The sequence below is a fragment of the Protopterus annectens genome, chromosome 10.part0 (assembly GCF_019279795.1).
Source record: "Protopterus annectens isolate FY-2018-M chromosome 10.part0, PAN1.0, whole genome shotgun sequence".
Taxonomy (NCBI): Eukaryota; Metazoa; Chordata; order Ceratodontiformes; family Protopteridae; genus Protopterus; species Protopterus annectens.
In genome coordinates this window covers 1,411,682,038-1,411,703,463 of record NC_056744.1, presented here as the reverse complement: position 1 = coordinate 1,411,703,463, position 21,426 = coordinate 1,411,682,038, and positions in this window count along the sequence as shown.

Genomic DNA, 21,426 nt, shown 5'->3' with positions numbered 1-21,426 from the left:
ACTGGGAACATTACTCAAGCCCCAACTTTCTAGCCCAAAGGTTCCTGGAGTTCATAAATTCAAATGCCATGGAACAACTAGTTACCATTCCCACAAGAGGAGAAAATATACTAGATCTCATCATCACAAACATGGGGACAAAATGCTCCACACCGAAGTATATCCTCATTGGTGAGATCAGATCACAAACTTATCTCACTGGAAATCCACATCCCACCCCCCCCCCCAACAAAAAGACCACAGTGAAGAACTTCTCTAAAGCAAACTTCACACTACTCAAGACTGGTGTGGTATCCTTCAAGGCCCCCGAGCCAGTGGAAACCACAACCCAAGCTTCGTAAGCCCTTACAAATGCCTTCTACGAACACCTCCAGGACTGCATGGATCAGGCAATCCCTAATAAAACCAAGACTCTTTCCACCAAGGGCAAACGTCCAGTCTGGTGGACCCCAGCCATAAACAAACTTTACAATAAGAGGAGAAAGCTGTTACATGATAGAGCAAAATCCATAAAAGAGAAGACACCCTTGATCATTATTAGTAAAAAAATATGAGCACTCATAAAATCATCCAAGGCCAAATTTGAGAGAAAAATTGCAATAGATTCAAAAGACAATCATAAGGCCTTCTTCAGCTATGTTAGAAACCTGGGTGGAAACTCCCAGATATGCGCAAAATTAGTCCAAAATGATACAAAAATCACTGAACTCACAGACATTGCCAGCATACTGGCAGACAGGTTCAGTGCAAACTTCACCCCCCTCTCCCCCCCAAAAGGAGAGATAACTATCCCAGCGGAGTGTAGCCCCCCAGACATCTCTAATGCGCAGGTGAAAGCTGCTCTCTCTAAAGCTAAAAACACAGCATCAATTTGACCGGATTGTGTCCCCGGCTGTGTGCTACATGAACTCAACGAGGAACTAAACCCGCATATAAGGCAGCTGTTTAATCTTAGCCTTACCACAGGATACGTTCCCAAGGAGTGGCATACGGCAACTGTGGTCCCACTCCACAAAGGCGGTACCTCTACGGACCCTGGAAATTACCGCCCCATAAGCTTAACAAGCCTGGTCTGCAAAGCTATGGAGAGGATCATAATGGAACTCATAAACAAAGACATAGGGGACTTGCAGACATTGTACCCGACCCAGTTTGGCTTTGTCAAGGGCAGATCATGCCTTTTGAACTTGGTAGACTTCTTCGAAACAGTCACCAAGGCCATTGATGAGGGAAAGGCAGTCCATACAGCCTACCTTGACCTTACAAAAGCTTTTGACACAATACCCCACTCGGGTATTATAGAGAAACTTACCAGCTTAAATGTAAACCCATATGTCACAAGATGGGTTGCAAACTGGCTAAAGGACAGAACCCACAGGGTTAGAGTTGCTGGCGCCATGTCAGACTCCATACAAAAATCACTGAACTCACAGACATTGCCAGCATACTGGCAGACAGGTTCAGTGCAAACTTCACCCCCCTCTCCCCCCCAAAAGGAGAGATAACTATCCCAGCGGAGTGTAGCCTCCCAGACATCTCTAATGCGCAGGTGAAAGCTGCTCTCTCTAAAGCTAAAAACACAGCATCAATTTGACCGGATTGTGTCCCCGGCTGTGTGCTACATGAACTCAACGAGGAACTAAACCCGCATATAAGGCAGCTGTTTAATCTTAGCCTTACCACAGGATACGTTCCCAAGGAGTGGCATACGGCAACTGTGGTCCCACTCCACAAAGGCGGTACCTCTACGGACCCTGGAAATTACCGCCCCATAAGCTTAACAAGCCTGGTCTGCAAAGCTATGGAGAGGATCATAATGGAACTCATAAACAAAGACATAGGGGACTTGCAGACATTGTACCCGACCCAGTTTGGCTTTGTCAAGGGCAGATCATGCCTTTTGAACTTGGTAGACTTCTTCGAAACAGTCACCAAGGCCATTGATGAGGGAAAGGCAGTCCATACAGCCTACCTTGACCTTACAAAAGCTTTTGACACAATACCCCACTGGTATTATAGAGAAACTTACCAGCTTAAATGTAAACCCATATGTCACAAGATGGGTTGCAAACTGGCTAAAGGACAGAACCCACAGGGTTAGAGTTGCTGGCGCCATGTCAGACTCCAAGCCGGTCACAAGTGGGGTCCCACAGGGCTCAGTCCTTGGCCCCCTGTTGTTCGGGATCTACTTCTCAGAAGTACAGGCAAACATAGGAGGACTATGGCTGACAAAGTTTGCAGATGACTGCAAACTGGGCGCCATAGTGGAAAGTACATCGGGCACAGATATCCTTCAGAGGGGTCTCACGGAAACTGATAACTGGTGCCAGAGCCATAGTCTGAAGTTAAATGCCAAAAAATGTATAGTCATACCCTTCGGGATAAACAAGGTAACCCCAAGCTACCATATAGGTGACAATCCATTAAGCACAGAAGAGGTTATCAGGGACCTGGGGACCCAGGTTGACAGTGGCCTTTCTTTTGACACTCACATTGCTAAAGTGGTTAGAAAGACCTTCTACATTGCCCACCTGATCATGAAGGGATTCACATCCAGATCAAGTGAGGTCATTGTTCCCCTGTACTCTTCACTTATCAGACCAATGATCGAGTTCAATGCCCCATTCGGGATGTATCTCACCCGACACCTGCAGCAATTGGAGAGACCCCAAAGTTCCTCACCAAAAGGATAAAGGGACTCCAAAATCTGTCATATGCTGCCAGACTGAAGAAACTCCAGCTCTATTCAGTCGCATACCGCCTGCTCAGAGGTGACCTGTGCCTGACATACAAGGCCATGTCCAACCCGGAATTAATGGACATGCTCCACCTCAAAAAATCCAAATCTACCAGATCCACTAGAGCAAGTGACTTAAACCTTAGCACAGATATAAATAGGACATGCTGGAGGGATAGATTTGTCACCCAGAGACTCCCTATGCTGTGGAATAAAATCCCAGTTCATGTGAGGCAGAGCACCTCGCTGGCTCTGTTCAAGAGAAATCTTGACCGGTGGATGGGAGATCGTAGGTTTACCCTGGGAATCATCTCTGTGTCACTGCTGGACAGTGGACAGAGGCACAACAAACTAATGGGCACAGTATTTTTTAACATAAGGGGTGGCGTAAGCCACAAAACTTTGGGCTAGGCTTATAAATGCCTTAGGGCAGATAGCCTAGTATAAACCTATGAACCTATAACATTTGTATACGCTAAATCAAACCAATCCTTACCAAACAAACCTAAGGCCCATTCTACCAGATCCGTTTCCACCTCCTTAGCTCTTGCGGCCCGCTTGCCTTTGGACACTATTTGTGCAGCAGCCACGTGGTCTAAACCACATACTTTCATCACTCATTATAGAGTGGACAATGTCTCCAAGGATAGGACATCTTTTGGTTCCACTGTGCTTAGGAATGTTCTTCCATGAGTCACTCGGGGTCATGGAGCTAGGGACGCTACCCATGTGTAAGAACAAACGGCGAGATTGAACACTCTTACATAAAGAAGTTATGTCCTTACCATAACGTTCCATGTAGAGTGTTCATCTCGCCTTTGTTCTTACATTCCCCCCCCCCCCATGTGTTTGGAAGAACTGGTAGGATTAGAGTCTGATCGACGTGTCTTGACCCTTTGCGGGGTATATAGTCCCATGTGTCATGGGATATATGCTTAGGCCATTGGTTATTCCTTTGGAGAGAGAGTGTCTCTGAATGACTGAAGAGAGTGTATGCTTCTAGCACCGCAGGTGTTGGATCCTTTTGTCTGGTTTGCTTGCAAACTAGATCTGAGTAATGGCAGGGAGGATTGTGGGATATGGGCTGGTCTCGAGCTTTTCTGAGATTCAGAGCTTTGCAATTCGGCCGACTCAGAGCCGGGGATCGGCACCGAACCCGTGTGTAAGAACAAAGGAGAGATGAACACTCTACATGGAACGTTATGGTAAGGGCATAACTTCTTTTTTTCTGACACTGACATATTTCTGCTCCTGGTGGTCTATGCTACTTGTGATCAACCCTCCCAGATCCTTTTCATTCCTGCTGTATTGTCTTTAGTACCACTTCAAATAGTACTTCACCCTAGGTTTGCTGTGTCCTACAAGCAATACTTTGTATTTGTCTGTACTGAACTTCAGTTTCTACCTATCAGTTCATCTGGTCAGACTCCTCAAATCTCCTTATATTCTTTCCATTCTCCATCTTTGCTCCTAATTTTGTCATCAGTGTATCTATGTGCTTCTATTGACTGGGTCAGTCCCATTAGGCTAGTGGCTTCTGTTCAGGGGAGACCTGAGGTATTTTATACTGACTAGAGGAAATTCTATTTTTTTTTTTTTTTTTTTTTTTTTTTTATAAATATCAGGATCTTTTACAGCCATTTGAGCTACCACCAACTCAAGCAAATGAGATCTTAGTTTCATGTCTCATCTAGTTGTAAAGGCTGCTCATGTTTTCTGTTCCCTTAGATATGTTGATGTGAACCCGCTGATCCAGGGCCACCCCCAGTCACTTTCCCTATTGCTGTCATTGTTTAGCTCAGTAATCCTCCACCTTACTGCTTAATCATGCAGCATTCGAGTTCCTTAGTCTTGATCCCACCTTTAATACCTTCAGTTTCCAGAGAGTAGCTGCATGCATATGCAGAACTGAATCATAGACTTTACTTAAATCCCAGCTGCTTTAATGCCAAATGATGTTGCAATCCAGTTCTTTAGCCTTGATCCTACCCCTATCCAGTTCCATACAGGCAGCTACTAAGAAAACAGAACTAAGTCAAAAACTGCTGAAGTCCTGATAGATGGCATTTACTGGTTCTCCCGTGTCAAGTTCTCCAGTAAATCTCAGTAAAACTGGACAGGATTAGGATTGTCAGAGATTCTTCTGGTCATGAACCCACTTTGGTTGCTCTCTTAGATGCTGTCCACCAGAATAGAAACAAGCATCTTCCTCAGAATTCTCTTCGTGGCCTACACTGGTATTGCTTTTATGCTAATGGACCTGTAACCCGCCACCCCTCCACCATGTCATACCAGGGTACCACAGTTGCTGTGTTTCATTTCCTAGGAACTTGCACACCGTCTATGATCTGTTGAAAATATTAGTTGGAGATCTGCAGGTTCACTGTCCAAATCCTGAAGACTCTTGGATTTAGCCCTTCTGCTCCATTGCCTTATCCTCCCCCAAGGAAGCCATTTCCCTATCAGTCTCCTCCATATTTATCTTAATATCTGTTCACTGCTGCCTCCACTCTGACCTATATTCCGCCCAATGTGGTCCCCTCCCCTTGGTTTTCTCTGTAAAGACTGAACTAGAATATTAACTCTGTGTATTCTCCTTTAAGACTCCTGCACTATCCTTACCTTTTCTTAAAATAGAAATATCTGTCCCTACCCTGTCTTTCTGCTGTATACTTGAAGAAAGCACGATTTCCCCGTTAAACCCTTTTAACAGTCACTCTTTGCTTGATCCTTTTCTGCTGCTGTCTCCTCCTTTGTTGCCCTTTTGCTTACTTTCTTTTGCCTTGCATCCTTCATTACCCCACCACCCCTCCTTTGCACCTCTTTTATGCATCTCATTTGTCCTAATCACTAACCTCTCTCCTATGAAGCCACATTGGGCTTCTGTTTTTGCTTGTTCTTCAAACCCCTGTCCTTATCCCTGCATATTGCATCCCTGACTTACTCCCATAGCTTGTTTACCCCATTGGTTCATCCACAGGTCTCTAACTCATCTTTATCACTGACCTCCATTTTATGATTATCACCTGACTCCTTTAAAGTTCTAGGTCATATTCTTTAAATTCTTTCCCCCTTCCAACTGCAAACCACACACTGAGCACTGTTGTCCAATGGTGATTTATCTGGACATCACTGAATCCATGCATCCCAGTTGTTACCACATCTAGAACAGAATTCTTGTTGGTACAGTCAGGAGTGGCCTTAGGTCAACTGGTGCCCTAGGCAAAAGGACTCCGCAGCACCTCCTCACACCACACAGTGCCCCCATACTGGTCTACCTACACCAAATAAATACAGAAAAAGCACCCCTGCTAGAGCGGCGCCCTAGGCGGCCGCCTAGTTGGCCTATGCCTAAAGCCGGCTATGGTTACAGTCCTGAACCAGTTGGCAAACTCCTTGTAGTCCAAGAGTTTAGTCCTCCTATTCCATCTCTGCTGTAGAACTTGGAATATTAGCAGCGCACATTAAAACACTAAAAAAGATGCTAAAATGTATGTGTAATGCTTGTCAGATGCAGCAGACAAATGATAGAAAATTTAGAGAAATTTGTGAAAAACAAGGCAACAAGAAGAAAAAAAGATTTGCCAGGTAGGCATTTGTATGTTTAACCACATAATACTGAAAGAACTTTGTTCTTGCAGATTTTCAGGGTAGTGAATCAGCTTGCAGTAAAGCATAACAAACACTGGTCACTGCTATTATGCATCAAAGGGACAAAGGAAGACTGACATGAGCAGGACAAGAATGTGCTGAATCCCCTTTTCTAAAGGTACTGAACCAGATGCTGCAATTTTTAAGATGGAGAGAAGTCATAATTTAACAGATCACTGCAGTCAGCCAGTGCATAAGGGACAGGCATAAATATGAAAAGCATCTTGGGGAGGAATTATATTACCTCTTTAATCTGCTTGCTAATGAATGTCAGAACAGAAATTTGAGGCTAGGCTGATGATTACTACACAGACGTTGAATATGCAATGGGGAGAGCCTGTTCCATCTCAGAAGGTTATCTGCTTCTGGAGATTTTCCAGAATAGTTAAGGGCTTAATGGGAAGCCAGTTTGGTGGCAATCAGGCAGCTGCTGTGTGTTAGTTAAGCATGAAGCCGCATTGGCAATTGTGTTACACAGAGCACAGTATGTCTTTGGAAAAATAGAAATTATTTAACTCATCTCCATTTTCAGCTTACCAGGATAAAAGAAAAAAAAAAACATTTAAAAAATTATGTTCTGTTAGACACAGTGTGTAGGAATAGGGTTGCCCACTGTGTGATAAAAGGCTAAGGAAGACTTCTGGCATTGGTGGATAAATGATAACATAAATGCTTTCATGTGCCAGTACATTAAAAAAAAAATGTAATTTACTAATGGAAGACTGTTCTTTCATGCCATCGTATAGCCATCATGTTTATCATTACCATTGTTAAACCTGTAAGTGACCTTTAATCTCTAGATACATACAGACCACTTTTATTGTCTGTGTCCATAATTTTCTAACAAAAGGCATTTTTTATAAAATTATGTGGCCTTTACAGTCATTAGTACCATTATTAAACCTGTGAAGGACCTATATTTATTAGATTCATACAGTCCACTTGTATAGTTTGTGTTTAGATTAGAACATTTTTACTAGTTTTCTGGCCTCTACAGTTGAACAACTAATTCCACCCTGGATCCCACTTTGAGTACCAGACAAAGGGACAGTGCAGTTGGACAGCTACTGATTGAAATAGATAAGGACTGCTCCAAACTCTGCAAGTGGTGTTACCCCTTAATGACAAACAAGTGCACGATTCAATGCATTTACCATTTATATGTTGTAGATGCCTCATACCATGAGATTACCTAAGGTGCACATTGATTAGATTCAGGAAATGCATATAAGGTATAAAAAGGCTTCTCTGCATGTGTGTGATGCTGCGGATCATGAAAATAGCTTGAGTAAAAAGGGGATTGCTTGAGAATGGAGTCAGTTGTTTTAGAAACTTGCTCATTTCTCCACTGCTTTGTGACCTTTGAGTAGATATAAGTTCAGAAGGTGTGAGGGTTTGCCTCCCCACAAGCACTGTTATGCAAAAAAAAAGCACTTGTTTCAAGGTGACCAAACTAGCAGCTTTTAAGGCTGTGTGACTAAGCATTTGTAATATGCGTACTGGTGTTTCCGGATTTCTAAGCAGATGTTAAAAAGTATTGGAGGAGGAGAGATGCCTTCTACAACTCACTGATACAAGTCATCAAAACAAATTTGCTTTGTTTTTCCTACATAATTTGGTACCTTTGCTAAGTGTGTTGTAAGGTGCTTAATCACACTGTTATAGGCTCTCAGTAAATCGTGTACAATAGTATAATGTTCATGCTAATGAACCTTCAGATCCACATTTAAAAGCTGTTCCAGAGGCTTTGGATGATTTTAATACAATTTTTTTGCATTTACATGAATTTCACAGCGATCTTTCACTGGAATTTGTTTGTTGCTATTTTCTGTAATGCTTTTCTTGTAAAAACCAAACAGGTGCCTTCAAAACCAACTCCTAGAGTTAAATCCTCTCCCATGGTTGGGAAAGCAACTTAAAAAACTCTAAAAAAACTGCACCAGTCTAAAAACCTCATGGCTTACAGGGAAAAAAAGGCAGCAGTGTCCTTGTTGAAGTACCACATTCTCCAAAGGAATATAGCGGTGGAAAGATCTTTTGCAGTATCACACAACAGATAGTTAAAAATGAAAGCAGGACTCTCAAAGGGGGTGTTCTGTGAGATATGTCTGCCCTCAAGGGTGATGCCATTGGTGGGGGATGGATCACCACTGGGACTGTGATTTAGAACATTGCCTTGCCAAACGTGTTTTACCTGTTACCAAAGACTTAACAGCTGTATTTCAATTGCATCCTCTCTAAAAATATTAAACATAAGTGCAGTAAACTGGAGTAGAAATGTGAAATCAAGTTCAAGCTGTCTGACTAAGCATTATGCTCCAAAGAGATAAAGCTTGGAAAACCTGGACCAAAACTAAGGAATTATCCTTGCTCCACAAGTATAGACATCTCAGAAACCTTACCAAGAAACAAACCAATATTGACAAAAAATCCTCCTTTAACTCTGCGCAACTTGATAGCAAAACCAGCCCTCAGAAATTCTGGTCAACCATTAAGAACATTCTTTCTCCTGTATGCCTCTCAAACCACTCCCCCTACCCTGAAACTTCCCCCTCTCAATACAGCTACCTTGCTTAATAAATACTTTATCAATACTATTCAGTCACTCACCTTTTCTGTGTTGCCCATACCTTACTTGAATAGAAGGAAGTTTCTCTGCTCACCTGTGAGAAAGGGGAGCTTTGAGCAGCCTATCTGTCCCTGGAGGAGTGGTTTCAGCCCAGAAGTTAGTAGTTAATTGGCCATTTTGGGCTAATTTTGATTGTATCTGTTCTATTTTCTGAAGAAAAAAAAATATACTTTTTCATGCCTTTCTGAACTAGTATAGTCCAGTTTTCAGGTTATTGCTGAATCCAGGGCTGTGTTACAAGTTTCTGTGTTGCCCGTACCTTACTTGGATAGAAGGAAATTTCTCTGTTCACCTGTGAGAGAGGGGAGCTTTGAGCAGCCTATCTGTCCCTGGAGGAGTGGTTTCAGCCCAGAAGTTAGTAGTTTATTGGCCATTTTGGGCTAATTTCTCTCTTTCACTTCCCTGCTATAAAAACCACATTTGTGCGGTTTTGTGCACTGGGCAGCACCGTTTAGCTAGAGTTAAACTATTCTCTGCTCCACAAAGTCTACTCTTCAATTTTCCCTTGGAACTAGACAAACCTTCAACTTTAGCACTCAAACCATTCATTTCACAGTCAAGCACTTGCTTAAAACTCATAGCAAGCACTAATTAACCCTACCACTAGACCCCCCCCCCATACTGTCCAGAAGGACAAGGTTCTCTATTCTTCCCCACCACCCATTCAGAAAAACAGCTTACTCTACCTATTCAGGAATGTCCAAAGGGCAGTTTCGGGTGTACTCTCTAGTCCAACTGGTGAATCCGGGCATTTTGGGGCAATGTTACAACTGCCTCATGTACACAAGACAACCCTCTCCTCCTCCTACCACCAAACACTAATATATGCTAGAGATGCAATTATACAGCCAAACTGGAGGCAAAGCTCTCTCAAGCCAAGACTGGAACTGACAGTTAAGAGGAGAAGGGTAATATTTGCAACACACCACCAGTCTCACATAGACCTAATAAACCAACACTGGCAAATAACACACATGAAAACATACTTGGAGACTCTAACTAAAAATCTGAAAAAACAACCGAGACCTCCAAAGCAGACATCCAAGCAACCTTCACACCCCATCAACAACCATGAAACACATAGTTCACATAATCAGTGTGCCATGCAATCATAGCCCTTAAGGCAAAATAACATACCCAACACACTAGTAATAGGAGACTCTATAGTCAGGCACACTAATGTCCCACTAACTAGGCTGGACAAGGAGAAGGTTACAGTTAGCTGCCTGTTGGGTGCCAGGATCCGCCACATAACACAAGCAACTCAGGTCACTCTAGAACAAGTACAAATACAACTCGGTTATTGTCCATGTTGGTGTGAATGACCTGAGAAGTACCTCCGTGGACTACATGGAAGAGCTCTCTGATCATGTAGCCCAGGCTGGTGTGACCCTGACCCTGAGTAGCATCCTGCCCTCACCAAGAATGAAGCCACAGTATAAAGAAAAAATGATCAATTTCAACAATTGGCTAAGTTTCTGGTGCCATTCAAAGGGGATCCAGTATCTGTCTCCCTGGGATGACATGCTCGACAAGCCCTTCGCAAAAGATGGCTTGCACCTGTCACCCTTAGTCTTTCAAATACTGGCCAAGGCTCTTGCCGCCCCCATAGTACCTTTTTTAGGCAAGGCTCAAAAGACGAGCCCACCACCGTAAATAGCACAAGTAACCAAAAACTGAGGGTAATGCTACTCAATGCCGGAAGTCTAAACCTCAGAATGCATGCACTCTAGGCACTCCTCAGTATGGAGAACATCAACATCTGTGCAGTAAAAAACACCTGGTTTAAGGCTCCTGAGAGCACCCCAGCACTACTAGGCTATAACTCATACCATACCATTTGGCCACAGAACCAGGACCAAAACACAAAAGGCAGGAGTGTATCCATATTCATCAAGGATACCCACACCTCCAGGTTAGTGGCGCAGCACAATGGATCAGAGATCATCCATTTGCAACTAACAATGGACATAACTGCAATCCAAATTGTAGCTTGCTACAGATCACCCACCACGGCCCAGGACCCCCATTCCACATTTCTGGAGACACTGGGAAATATGAAGGTCCTACCAAACACCCTAATACTGGGTGATTTCAATTACCCAAACAAACTGGGATAACTACTCAAGTACTAACTCCCTTGCTCAATGCTTCCTAGAATTTATAAACTGGAATGCCCTGGATCAACTGGTCAACACCCCCACCAGAGGGAACAACATATTGGACCTGGTCATCACCAACATGGGCAACCGGTGTTCCACACCGGAGGTCAACCCTTCGCTGGTTAGATCAGACCATAGACTAATCACTCTGGATATCCACATTCCGCCCCCACCCCCAGTCAAGGAAACCACCATGATAAACTTTTCAAAAGCAAACTTCACGTTACTTAATCCCAAGGTGGAAAGGTTCACAGCTCCCATGCTAAAGGACAGTGCTATCCAAGCTGCTGAAACCTTTACAAAGGCACTCTATGAGCATCTGCAGGAATGCATGGATCGTGCTATCCCAAGTAAAACCAAGACTCACTCCTCCAAGAAAAGGAAACCAGTCTGGTGGACCCCTGCCATAAATAAGCTATACAACAGAGAGAGGAAACTAGTGCAGAAAAGAGTAAAATCCCAAGAAGGAAAGACATCCCTGATCAGTATCAGCAAGAAATTTTGATCCCTCATTAAATCATCCAAGGCTAGTTTCGAAAGAAAAATTGCCAATGACTCCAAAAATAACCACAAAGCGTTCTTTAGCTATGTCAAGAACCCAAGTGGAAACTCTCAGATCTGCTCTGAGTTAGTGCAGAATGGCACAAAATACACTGAACCAACCGATATTGCAAACATTCTGGCAGACAGGTTTAGTGCAAACTTCACCCCCCTCTTACCCCCTAAATGGCCCATAACCATACCAGAAGAATGTAGGGCCCTGTCAATCACTGACACACAGGTTAAAACAGCCGTATCCAAAGCCAAAACCACAGCTTCAATGGGACCGGATGGTGTCCCAGGCTGTCTTACAAGAGCTCCAAAATGAACTAACCCCCTCACCTAAACACACTGTTCAAACTCAGCCTCTCTACAGGAACTATTACCCTATAAGCCTGACTAGCCTGGTCTGCAAGGCTATGGAACGCATCATCATGGAACTCATTAACAGAGACATTGGGAACCTCCAAACCTTGGACCCTACCCAGTTTGGCTTTAAGGGCAGATCATGCCTCCTAAACCTGGTGGACTTCTTTGAGATGGTTACCAAGGCATTAGATGAGGGAAAGGAGTTCCACACAGCCTACCTAAACCTCACAAAGGCTTTTGACACCATTCCCCATTCTAGTATTATAGACAAGCTCACCAGTTTGAACATAAACCCCTACGTCACGAGATGGGTTGCCAACTGGCTCATGAATAGAACCACATGATGAGAGTTGCAGGCTCTGTGTCCGACTCTAAACCAGTTACAAGTGGCGTCCCCCAGGGCTCAGTCCTAGGACCCCTCCTGTTCGGTATATACTTCTCAGAGGTACAGGCAAGCATAGGAGGACTAAGTTTGCAGACGACTGCAAACTAGGGGCCATAATTGATTCTCCGGCTGATACAGACACCCTCCGGATGGGTCTCACTGAGACAGATACCTGGTGTCAAAATCATGGCCTCAAGCTAAATGCCAAAAAGTGCATAGCCATCCCCTTTGGAAAAAACAAAGTACCCATGAACTACCACATAGGTGGTAGTCCCCTAAATACAGAAAATGTAATAAGGGATCTGGGGACCCAAGTAGATAGTAATCTCTCCTTTGATAATCATATTGCCAAGATGGTTAGAAAATCCTTCTATGTGGCCCACCTAAACACAAAAGGGTTTTCATCTAGAAAAAAAGAGGTTATTGTGCCTCTCTACTCATCACTTATTAGACCCATCATAGAATACAATGCCCCATTTGGGATGTACCTTACAAGACACCTGCAACAGCTGGAAAGGCCACAAAAGTACCTCACCAAGAGGATTACTGGCCTCATACAGACGCCCTATGCAGCCCGACTCAGGAAACTCCAGCTGTACTCGGTTGCATACCGCTTACTCAGAGGTGATCTCTGCCTGACATACAAGGCCATGTTTTACCCAGAATTGATGGACATGCTCCACCTAAAAAAAATCCCGGAGAGTCACACACTCTAGAGATATAAACCTCACCACAATGATAAATAGGACATGCTGGAGGGATAGATTCCTATCCCAGAGACTCCCCATGCTTTGGAACAGGATTCCAATATACATCAGGCAGAGCCCCTCAGTAACACTCTTCAAGAGAAACCTTGACAGGTGGATGGAAAACAGAAAATTTACCCTGGGGATCACTGCAGTGGCTCTGCTGGACAGTGGTGCTGGGAACTAATGGCTCTGCTGGACATAGGCACAGGGAACTAATCTAAGGGGGTGGTGAAAGCCAACACATTCTGACTAGGCTTATAAATGCCCTTGGGCAGATAGCCTATATTTACCTATGAACAAACAAATTGCAATACTACTTCTCAACTCACCTCCTTCCAACCCACCCAACAATAATCCCTTCTCCTTACAGCCTGTTCCAACTTCCTATAGCCACTCTGTTCTACTTAAGCTCAAATCCTGCTCACCATCCACTGATAATCTACCCCCATTTTTCTCAAACTAGCTGATGACTCTAGCTTACCCAGTGTCTATATTAATCAATAGGTCCATTCAGGAATCCACTGTACCTACCCTTTGGAAATCCTTTTTCACTATCCCCCTTACACAAAAGGGGTAACTCCACAGACCCATTAAATTACCATCCCATAGCCATCTTATCCCCCTCTCCAAAATACCTGAAAAATGCATCCACTCACAACTGGTAAAATACCTACTCCAACAAAATCTCACCCCTACTCAGCACGGCTTCCGTCCCCACCACAGCACAACCACTGCCCTCCTTTCCTTTACTCATACCATTGCTGAGGCCCTAGATAACAAACTTATCTCATGCCTTTTCCTAGACCTTTCCAAAGCTTTCAGTAGTGTCTCCCATCCCCTGCTGCTATCTAAACTTGCTAGTCTCAATCTATCTGCTTCCACCCTTACCTGGTTCTCTAGTTAGCTGTCCTGCAGGCAGTGGTCTGTCAAATGGCTCTCTTCCTCTTCTCCATTCTTATCTGTTGCCACAGGAGTACCCCAAGGCTCCATCCTAGGTCCCCTCCTCTTTAACAGCTTCACTAATGACCTACACACATCATGTAAACAATCCTCCCTCATACAATACGCAGATGATTCTACCCTCATCTCCATCTCTGAGCTTCATGCTTTCTCCCAACATACCTTCTCATCTACTGAACAGTGGCTCTCTGAAAAATTACTCATCCTTAACCCCCCCAAAAAAATATTTCTCCCCCATTCACTTACTCACCACAAATCTTCCTTCTATATTACTTCCTGGAATAACACCGTTATTAAACTTGATGCTCACACTAAACTCTTAGGAGTCATAGATGATGAACTCAAATTAAATACACACCTTTTCCAATGTATAAAAACGACTAACCAGAAACTAGGTTTGCTATACCGTAACAAAAAATTACTAACTCCTAATGCTAGGCTCTCCCTTGCTGAAGCTCACCTCCTACTCTCCTGCCTGTATGCTGCCCCTATATTCACCAGTATCCAAACCACAACATTAAGCAAACAACAACAAGCCTATCACAAGATAGCTAGATTCATAACAAACTCTCTCCATACAACTCCCATCATTGTCTTGTCCCTCTCACCCCTACACTGGCTAGAATTCCCCCACACATTGCTACTTTCACAACTACAAATGCTACATTTCATTCTCTACAAACTTTCATCTTACCCAGCTCTTTCTTCCCTCATCTCTATCTATATACCTTCTTGCACTCTCTGTACCTCTAATCAGAAACTTCTACACAGATACCAATCAAAAAAGCTGTAGGCAAACTCTTATATAAATACCCCATTGCCCAACACTGGAACAAACTGCCGCGCAAATTATGCTCCACCATTCACCCAGCCCACTTTAAGGAAAAACTCTGCTCAACACCAGAATCTGTCCTTGTACAGCCCCAACCTAACCTCCTGTCTCCCTCCTAGGGGTACCCTCCTTATTAACTACCCTCCTCTCAATAAAGTAATCCCTCTACTAGGGATAACAAACTGCACTGTATACTCATCTGATCAATCTATGTGTCTGTAAATATGTAAATAATCTCTACTCTGTAAACATAGGGTCGACATTTTGTAAATGGTTTGCATTCCTTCTTTTTGTATTTGTATTTTTCTTGAATTTTTAATAATATCTTATATTTTAATGTAATTATTACCATTTTATGTCTGTATACTGTCTGTATTGGAGCTTTTCTTCTCAGGTCTCCACTGAAAATGGGACAAAAGCCCAGCTGGACCAACCTGGTTAACAAATGTCATTAAATGAATAAATAAATAAACGTGTGCCTTAGTCTTTCACTTTCTACACTGCAGTTATTTTTCTTTGTTATAAAACCAACCACCTTCCAGCAAATTACATTCCCAGTTTAAACCATTATAAACTGATAAAACAAAAAGGATTAAAAATGCTGGATATGTTGACCTATCAATAAATACAAAGAGTAAGACCATCTCAACTTTCTGGAGCTGATTCTGCTGCTCTTTGTGTTGATTCTTACAGCTGATCATTCCAGTGTTAGATGTGTTCATCTAAAGTGGGTTTGATATTGCTAGTGATCCAGGGTTAATTTAATTCCTTGTGTGCGACATGGAGCTCACTTGGTAGTTATTTGGCCAAATAAGAGAGACCCCTGTTTATGCTGTTGCTTAATCTTTTTTTATATGTATGAGCTGATCCAGGTTACTGAGAAATATAAAATGTGTGTGTATATATATATATATATATATATATATACATACACACACACACACACTGGACATTCTCTCAAGTTCAGCAAAAGTTGTGGATCCCGACGTCAATGACATGAGAAGTGAACTTGTCGTATGATTTTGCAGTATTATATCTTTGTTGTTACTTGTTCTCCTCTGAAACACTGCAGACGAAGTAAATAAAAACTGTATGTCTACTATTTGGAGTGTACCACAGCATGTATGACCACTTTTCTGGACTTGGCTCTTTCTACTTTTTTTCTGAGTGATCATTTAGCACCCTTTCTGACCTTGCCATGTAAGCTCCTGTGTGGTAGAAGCTCTCTGTAACTGAGATTTATTTTTTAAGAAGTAGCTGGGAAGTGAGAAACTTTCCTGAGTAACACTCCACATTGAATCCCCAACTTTTTCCTACTTTCAGATGAGATTGACATTAGCAAACCTGTCTGAGTCTTTATGTTCATGTAAAACTGAAACTTTGGGTGATGGCAAGTTAAATTTCAGTCAGTTTCTTACCTAGTGACTCTAGGTCTGGAATTGCGAGCAGAAATATTTGCAGCTTTGTCAGGGTCTGCAGTCAGCAGGATGAAACATCACGTGAAAGTAGTCCAGACCTTGGCATAAATGTTGTGTTTTATTGCTTTAAATGTTTCCTTGTCTGCACTTTAGGCACTAGTGGTTTTGTATGTCCTTCTGAAAGTCTTCCATTGAAGATTAACCTTAAAGCTAAAAACTGATATTGTAGAAACTACAAGGAAGACTCTTGACTTTTTGATAAAGCTTGGTTTCCTTCATAGGGGTGTTTATTGTGTAACATTTGTAATGTTCATTAGGATATTTGGACATGACACAAATGACATAGAAACTGCACACACTCAGTTTCCATGATGCCAGTGTGACTGCTAAGGGGAGATTGTGGTGTGCATTCCACAATAAGATTAGATCCTTTAAAGAGGATGCAATGTGGCATCTTCTTCTGGCTTTTCCTGGTTAGGGGTTGCCACAGTGGATCACCTGTCCACTCATGATTGGCAGTGGAATTTTACAGTGTCGAGTTGCCAGCCTGACGCCCAACCTTCCACAGAAGGCACACACACTTACACTTAGGGCCAATTTAGTGTGTCCAATCTACCTACAGCATGTCTTTGGGATGTGGGAGGAAACCCATGTGACCACAAGGAGGACATGCAGACACCACACAGAAGGCACCCCAGCCAAGGATTGAACCAGGGAACCTCTTGCTGTGAGGTGACAATGCTAACCGCTGCACCACCATGGCAGCTCAGGTTGCAATGTGGCATACATGCCCCTATTTGTAAAAAATAAATAAATAAATGGGAGCTAATTATACATTAATGCACATTTGTATCAGATAGCAACCATTATTTGTATTCTAACATCTCAGTTATCAGCAATGTATCTTAAAACCTAAATATTTTAGGCTTTCTTTTTTCAAGCTGCCAGTTTCTAGAATAAGTACAATACTGCTCTGGAAATATATGCATTCTTCATGTATCTGTCTTTCGTGTCTTGATGGTCTGACATTATCTTTGACCTGTTCATAGGTTTATACTAGGCTATCTCCCATTAGTTTGTTGTGCCTCTGTCCTTCTTATGACAGATCACGTTGCTTTTAATTGTGAGACACTTCTGTTTGGGTGACTCCTGTCTGCAACTATAGATTCTCAAAACTCTGATACGTCTTTCTACACTTATACCTTCTCTGATTGCAACAAAGTGTTTTGCTTGCATGTCTTTGCATTGGATAGATGCCTTCTATTGCTTGTATACAGCCTTCCTTTTTAATGGGCAGCAAACATCCACATTGGTGAGGTCGGACCACACAAAGCTGTTTTCTGTGAAATAAAAATCAGTCAGGAAAACTCATCCTATTAAGCTATACTTTGTCAAAATTCATGGCTCCCTCAAGCCCTGAGAACACAGCTATGCAGAATTACTCACAGAAATCCTGTACAAATATGCAAATTGCTGCAATGAGGCTGCCATACCTGTCAGAAGTAAGCCTAATTTTAACCCCTAAAACAAACTCCACTGGTGGAATCTTTTGCCTTTACAGAGTATATAACAAAAGAAAAAAATGATGGCCAGAATCAGAAAGAGCTACTTTCACAGGGACAAGAGCTGTCTGATTCAACTAATAAGAAAATAAGAGATTTAATAAAGTCCAACAAGACCACATATGAGGTCAGGATAGCTTGTCAAGCTATTTACCTTATGTTTTGGACATAAGACAAACATTTGACAGTGCTTGGAAGGGCCAGAGGCTTTGGTATAATGGCCAGATATATGGCTATCCCTGACAGGATATACATGGGAAGTAGAAGATATTAATCTGGGGTTATGGTAATCAAGCTTCTTTAAGGCCAGTAGATCACAACTTCACAGATAGAGCATGTGCACTCCCCACAAAAATGGCTATAGAATCTCTGAAAGGATACTCTGATTGCTGTTCTGACTGATGCCCAAAAGTGGCCTGGCAAAGCTCTGATAATAAACTTTGCCCTTTGAGAGTGGACTTTTTATCTGGAATGATCAAATCTGACACCCTGGTCTTATCAGCAGTCTTCACAAAATCATCATTTACTGCAGCTTGGCTAACTCCCATATAAAGAGTCTAAAAGGGAAAGAATGGCTATGAAACCATGTTTTTACACCTACCACCTTGGCAGTAAGCTACTAGCATGTGTTGGATTTGGAGTATAATTGCACTGATGAAATGGACCACGCCATTGAGGGGTTGGGTCTATATCATTTGAATAAAAGTTCAAAATCTCAATCGCTGTAAGTAGGAAAAATGCTGATAATTGATGTCTGTTCTGTGAGATCGTGGTACAGTGAAGATCAGGAAATTTGCCCTTTCCTCACTGCAGTGCGATCTCGGAGTTTGTATATATATATATATAATTAGCGGGCAATGTTGTGCTAGTTACTTATAAAAGTAATAAGTTACTATTAGTAGTTACTTTTAAGTGAAAGTAATATGTTACTATTACTTATTACTTTTCTAAAAAAGTAATATATTACTATTACTAGTTACTACTAAAGTACTGTTAAGTTAGTTTTACATAAGTACAGTTTATCAATTCTCATATTCAGATTTACTCACACAGTACTTGTGTGTTAGGAATACATGCTTACTGCACATGAATACTAGTGAATTAAAGTTGTATACACAGTGTTACAATAATGATGAATAGCATTTTACAGTTTACAAAGTCCCACAAACTAGTCCTTATTGTCAGAGATTCGCAATTTAATATTTAAACCAAAGTACACACAGCCAGCAACACAAGGCCCATAATTACAACCCATCAAATTTTAAACAATGTACATTAGGCTAATCTGCTAAAACAAATGCTGAGGGTACAAAAATGCTTACAGAAAATGTCATATAAGTCTAACAAGACTTAACACAACAACGTCACAATGACTACACATTTCTGTTGGCTCAAAGAAGGAGCAACTTTTCAAAGTGTTTGTCAGTGAGTGCATTTCTTCTTGAAGTCAGCACTTGTCCACCAAGACTGAACAGGCATTCAACAGGTGCACTAGCTAACAGAGCTGTATTAGTGTTCAGAAATATATTCTTGACTATAGGGTAACTGTTGAGAGAAGATATTTCTCTGGAAGGGTCAGCCAGATACATGTCCATCTGAGAAGATAGGCTGACATTGGCTGGTTCATAGGTAGATACTAGGCTATTGGCCCTAGGGCCTATACAAGCCTAGCCAAAAATGTACCCTGGCTTTCGCCACCCAAGAAAATTATTTTCCTGTGCCCCTGTCAAGCAGAACCACAGAAGTGATCCCCGGGGTGAATTTCCTATTACCCATCCAATCATCAAGATTTTTCTTGAAGAGTGCTAATGAGAAGCTCTGTTTGACATAGATAAGGTAGTCTGTTCCAGAGTATGGGAAGTCTCTGGGACAGGAATCTATCCCTCCAGAATGTTCTGTTTATTGTGGTGACAAGGTTTAGGTCCCTAGAGCGTGTAGCTCAGAGGGATTGGGATTTCTTTAAGTGGAGATTCCCACAGCTCTGGGTTTGACATAGCTTTGTATGTTAGGCAGAGATCACCTCTGAGTAGGTGATATGTGATGGAGTAAAGCTGGAGTTTTTTAAGATGGTCTGTGTAAGGCATCTGTTTGAAGCCAGTAATCCTCTTTGGAGGTATTTTTGCGGCCTTTCCAGTTGTTGTAGATGTCTTGTGAGGTACATACCACAAGGGGCGTTGTACTCTATAATAGGTCTAATGAGTGATGAGTAGAGGGGAACAATGACCTCTTTTTTTCTGGATGAGAAACCTTTTGTGATGAGGTGTGCCATGTAGAAGGATTTCCTGACCACTTTGGCAATGTGATTATCAAAGGAGAGGCTACTGTCCATCTGTGTCCCAAGGTCTCTTATCACACTTTCGGTGTTAAGTAGACTACCGCCTATGTGGTAGTTCATGGGTACAGAATTTTTACCAAAGGGGATGACAATGCACTTTTTGGCATTGAGCTTGAGACCATGTCTTTGACACCAGGCATCTGTTTCAGTGAGGCCCTGTTGTAGGATGTCCACATCGTTAGGAGTTTCAATTATGGCCCCTAGTTTGCAGTCATCTGCTAATTTAGTTAGCCAAAGACCTTTTGTGTTAGCCTGTACTTCAGAGAAGTAGATACCAAACAGGAGAGGACCCAGGACTGAACCCTGTGGTACTCCACTTGTCACTGGTCTGAAGTCTGATTTGGAGTCTGCTACTTTCACAGTGTGGGTTCTATCAGTAAGCCAGTTGGCAACCCATCTTGTGACATAGGGATTTATACCTAGTTAATGAGTTTATCTATAATTCCAGAATGGGGGATAGTGTTGAACGCCTTGGCGAGATCTAGATAGGCTGTGTGAACCACCTTACCCTCATCTATGGCTTTGGCGACTACTTCAAAGAAGTCTATCAGGTGTGGGGTCCAGAGTTTGGAGATTTCCAATGTCTTTGTTTATGAGTTCCATGATGATACGTTCCATGGCCTTGCAGGTGAGGCTCGTCAGGCTAATGTGGCGGTAGTTCCCGTGGTCTGTTGTGGTCCCCCCCTTTGTGGAGTGGGATAACTGTCACGGTGTGCCATTCAGTGGGCACAAAGCCTGAGATGAGGCTATGATTGAACATGGTACTTAGGTGGGGTGCCAGTTCATTCTGTAGTTCATGTAGAAGGCAGCCTGGGATGTTGTCAGGTCCCATGGATGCTGTGTTCTTGGCTTTGGAGAGTGAAGTTTTTACCTGTGCAGCCATGACTACAGGAACTTTGCATTCTTCCGGTATAAAGATGGGCCCTTTAGGGGGTGAGAGGTGGGTAAAGTTAGCACTGAACCTATCTGCCAGGATGTTGGCAATATCAGTTGGTCTGAATATTTAGTGTCATTGTGCTGTAACTCAGAGCAGATCTGAGTGTTGCCCTTGAGATTTTTGACAAACCTATAGAATGCTTTGTGGTTGTCTTTAGAAT